General features: G+C 47.2%; 1 non-coding gene across 1 annotated transcript; it reads right to left on the reverse strand.

The window, feature by feature from the left end:
* Positions 1-1,349: 1,349 nt before the first annotated feature.
* On the reverse strand, positions 1,350-1,456 carry LOC114785013 (U6 spliceosomal RNA). Its single transcript, XR_003748995.1, has one exon. It is a non-coding gene; the product is annotated as a U6 spliceosomal RNA (small nuclear RNA).
* Positions 1,457-5,089: the final 3,633 nt, after the last annotated feature.

Consider the following 5,089-nt stretch of genomic DNA (forward strand, 5'->3'; position numbering starts at 1 on the left):
AGATTAAGGAAGCGGCCCCGTAATCAGAAGGTTGCCGGTTCGAATCCCGATCCGCCAAGGTGCCATTGAGGTGCCCCTGAGCAAAGCACCGTCCCCACACACTGCTCCCCGGGCGCCTGTCGTGGCTGCCCACTGCTCACCAAGGGTGATGGTTAAAAGCAGAGGACACTTCACTTTCACTGTTGCCAAATCTTTTTTTCCAGGGTGCCACTGCACAATCAGTGTTCGATTTTTCCTATGCTAAGTGTTTGAGTTTAAGCTATCAAGATTTTGGATTGGATTTGCCCATAGATTAAAGTTCTCTCACGTTGCTCTGACGATTCATGGGGTACAGTCTGCAAGGCCTCGACTCAAAGTAACTGTCACTTTCTCTACATCCAGAATGCTGATGCCCACCTCTCATCGCCTTTAATCTCTCGTCTTAAATAGCGGCCATGTTCACCCTCCTGAGGGGAAGCCACAACAGGTACCCAGTAATAAGGCCCACGCGCCAAGTGACAGCAGGTAAATTGTGTGTCAGGAGGTCCGAATCTCTGGCCCTTGCATATTTAGAGTGCGCTTTTCAGTACGGAGGCGCCCCTGCTGTAGATTGATACGTGGATAACTATTTCTGATTAAAATGTCAATAAAAGCTGCAGGCCTTTTCATTCCAGGGCGGTCTGAGCTGTCCGTCTCGGCAGCCTGGGCCTGGCGCGCTGAGCATCATTTATCCACTGTGAGAAGCATGTCATGTAATAATGATTGTCTCTAGAGACCATTTAGAGTGATAGAAAATGCTGATTGGGACAATAGGCTGCTGAATCTCATTTGGGCTGGGCTGTGACAGGTGACTGCTGCCGAAAACACACATTTCTCCTGGGAGACGACGCTGGGGTCTTTTTTCCCCTCCATTCACTCTTTTTTTTTTTTTTAATCAGGCTGACAGCTGCTGCTAAAGTTGTTGTTTTTTTTTTTTTATTCCCTGACAAAAAAAGAGGAAATACCCACAGGGGCTATTTGTAGTCATCGTTACTCTGAATTTGCAAACTTTAATCTTCAACAGGGGCAGAGGAGAGACAGGTTCAGCATCTAGATGTCTCTCAATGTGCCTCACTTACCAAAAGGCGATAAAGTGAAGTGATTGTCCCATGTGATACACAGCAGCACAGCACACGGTGCACACAGTGAAATTTGGCCTCTGCATTTTACCCATCACCCTTAGTGAGCAGTGGGCAGCCATGACAGGCGCCCGGGGAGCAGTGTGAGGGGACGGTGCTTTGCTCAGTGGCACCTCAGTGGCTCGTGATTTGAACCGGCAACCTTCTGATTACGGGCCGCTTCCTTAACCACTAGGCCACCACTGCCCCACCAAAAATATGGAACGCTTCATGGATTTGCATGTCATCCTTTCGCAGGGGGCATGCTAATCTTCTTTGTATCGATCCAATTTTCGTATACGTGCAGCTGTAGCAAGCACATAGGCAGAAATCATATACAGAAGCGGCAGCGGTTTTATCCAAAGTAAACGCAGCCACGTTGAAGAGCCGCTCCCTGCTTCTGGCCCGAACAGCAGCTGTATCTGCAGATGCTCGTGCAACACGCCGCTCTCCACTCGCTTGTTTGCCAGTAATTTAGCCCTCCGGCGTTTTTTGGTTTTTATACTAACAAGGCAATTAGCAAATCATTACGAATACTTTTTTTTAATCCTCCCTAATGGGTTCCTGCGCATAGAACGGTTGTTTTTTCCGAAGCCGCTGCGCGGCTGATTGTGCGCAGGCCCTGGATACCGTGACCTTGCTGGTCCTGGGTCCGGGGAGTCCAACGGAAGTTGTGATTAGGACGCGTGTAATCCCATAAGAAGAGAGCGGTGGCGAGTGTTCCTACCGCACCGAGCGCAGCGGGTAAAGCGGTGCGATGGGAAATAGGAGCAGACAGCCGGTATTAGGAGCAAAAGAGCTGTAAACGGTACTCAAGAGCTCCCACAGGACAGCCTGTCAGCCTCACATCACCAGTAACGCGGCCCTGGCCCATATAGAGCCGTGGCTGGGGCACGAAGCAAGGGGAGGGGTGCAATTGAGAGAGACTAATGCCCCTGAGTCGAGGCTCCAAAACACACACAACTGACCCCCCCCCCCCCCCCCCCCCCCCTTTCCCAGATGTGCAGCCTCTCAACAGGAGCCTCCGAGGAGCTGTTGCGAACCGGAGCTACATGATAATTTACCAATGTAAAAAGAGATGCAGCAAAACATATTCAGATCATGATCTTGTAATAGCGTCTTGCGGTGCCAAGCTCATTGGCTAGTATTCCCTAAGCAGTCATCAGGCGCAAGTCTGATTATGCACACGCTTTCTTCTGCAGGCTCTGTTTTTCTCGAGCCACCCATTATCAAGTGCAAGACACTACACATTTTAATGGAACTGATTAGTACGTGGAGAGTTACAGTTGGCATTTAATGCAGCAAAGAGACTGGGCATAATAAATAATGATACTCTTGTCTCTGGTACTGTGCTGGGGGGGATGGCAACATTCGCCATTTGTTCGCATTAGTTTAGTGATTGATGAATAAAAGCAACTGCAAAACGTCCCAAACTGGTGTCATATATTGACATCATTTTAATACATGTCAACCATTCGTTGGACTGGGACATTGGTCAGAACCCCAATCACTTTGTACTCTAAGGGAACTAGTTGCTCCAACCCAACATTATTATTTTCTCTTTAAAATGATTTCAGTCCAGTTGAAAGGGCTGGTGGTGCTGACTGTCTGCATGACAACCCCCCTGAACAATAGATGCTGGACCCTTCAGAGACCCTGATTATGCGTGCCTCTTTGGCTGCACGTTCTGGGCAGCCTGCCTTCATTCCCTATGCAGGTTCATCTGGCTGGGGACATCATGGCCCTCACAGCGGAGTGGCCCAGCAGTGTCCCCCGAGTTCAGCGCCGCGCACTGGGATCCCTGCTCTCAGGCTACCTGCCTCAGCTCATCTGAGCAACAATCACAGCCATATGTGGAGCTGCAGGAAAACAGATGCTGTTTTTCCATTTGTGAAATCAAGTTGTTGGACCGCGGTCAGGTCTGTGGGCAAGCTTCAGGAAAAAAAGGGGAGATATTAAAGTGACAGTGTTGTTTGTCCACAGGAACCTTTTATTCATGCCTGAGTGACCCAGTGGCCAGAGTTTTAGAACACTGCGTTTCCAAACTCTCCCAAATACATCTCATCGTACTGCCGATGACCATCTGTTACTGGTCCCAAATCTGTGCCTGCCACTCGATTCCAAGCAGCTCTTCCATCATTTCAGTCTTATTTACGTTGGGCATTGTAGTCTCTGATCGCTGCATACACCCATACATTACTATCTCAAATGTGCAATTAACATGCCACTTTATTATTTACATTTACATTACATTTACAGCATTTATCAGACGCCCTTATCCAGAGCGACTTACAATCAGTATTTACAGGGACAGTCTCCCTGGAGCACCTTAGGGTTAAGTGTCTTGCTCAGGGACACAATGGTAGTAAGCGGGACTTGAACCTGGGTCTCCTGGTTCATGGGCGAGTGCCCTGGTTCATAGGCGAGTGTGTTACCCACTAGGCTACTACCAGCCCACATTATGCACACTGCATGAATCACAAAGGGAATTTTTAGAACATAGGAAGCACGCTAGATAAAATCTTCAAATTATGGTATAATAATTAACAAATTACAGCTTTTTTTTTCCATTTTCACTAAAGAGGTGGTCATCTAGTTTTGTGCACAACATGTGAAAATCCTCAAACACATGCCTTATCATCATGAGCAATCCCTTACATTACAGCAAATAAGCATTAGTCAATGTAATATGTTCCCAACAACAAATTCCATAGGCCAAGTACATTAGGGTGGGTGTTTGTGACAGGCTGTTCATTTTGTCACTAAGTAAACTACATCTTCACCTGTAAATGCTTCACATTTTTGCCCCAATGACAGGTGTCAGACTGAGATGCTTATGCACATTTCTAGTGTAGATCTGGTTCAGACGCGTACAGATTTTGCTAACAGGGCACCAAAGACCCCCGGTCACTTCAGTGCCCTCCTGCTGCTGCTCCTCCACCCGTGATAAAGCTGTCTGCAGCAGAGCAGCTCTTTTGACAGTCATCTGCTGATGCTGACAGACAACGTTGGGGGGTTACTGGCAGGTGAAGCAAAGCCAAAGTGAGTGGGAGAACTCCACCACCCACACTGTCTGACCAGCTCTCCTTCCCAGAGATGTGCATGACCATCCCAGGGCTGACACCTGTCACAGGACTCAAATACAAAAGTATGAGGCACATCTAAAGGTGGTCCCCAAAATGTTTACCATGTAGGGCATTTAGTGACAAACAAATGGAAGATTTTGTCACAAACATGTGACAGGCTTTAGACATGAGGCCAACCATTTTTGAAAATCTGTTTTTTCTTTTACAAATAAAGGATTAGGGCAGGTCATCTGTATTTAAAACATATGAGAATGCTCAATTCTGGATGATTTTAACTCCTTACTCTTACATTCAATTTACAGTGAACATTCCAAATGCAACCTTTGCTAGAGACACCTCTAGGCCACACATATAAATATGGCATTGGTAAACACCCCCACGTGCTACATCCTATATAGCAGCAGGAAAACGTCCCCCATTATTTCTGTAAAAACAATGAAATAATTCTTTACCATATCACCCAACCCTATGGTGGCTCAAAACCTGGAGCAGTTGTTGGCCTAGTGGGTAAGGAAATGGAGCCATAAACGGAAGGCTGCCGAACCATGTTTAGCTTTAGCTTCATCATCAGTATAAAAAAAACATAAGAAACAGGGGCAAGACTAACACAGTATGTGTATGAATGGAGAATGGGTGTAGGTCCTCTCGGGAAGAACCATCACAGCACAGACCAGTGAGCCGCCGCCCTTCTGGTGACAAATTCCATTAACGATGCCCAAATACACAGCATACAGTACATAGCCGCCATTCTAATGATGGACATCAATTTCAGGTCATGTGTGCCTGTGGCCATACTACAACTAATTACTGGTGGCTCCGTTTTTCTCTCCCGCTACACGAAAATCTTCCACCGTTGGGGGTGAGGCT

The sequence above is a fragment of the Denticeps clupeoides genome, chromosome 2 (genome assembly GCF_900700375.1).
Source record: "Denticeps clupeoides chromosome 2, fDenClu1.1, whole genome shotgun sequence".
Taxonomy (NCBI): Eukaryota; Metazoa; Chordata; class Actinopteri; order Clupeiformes; family Denticipitidae; genus Denticeps; species Denticeps clupeoides.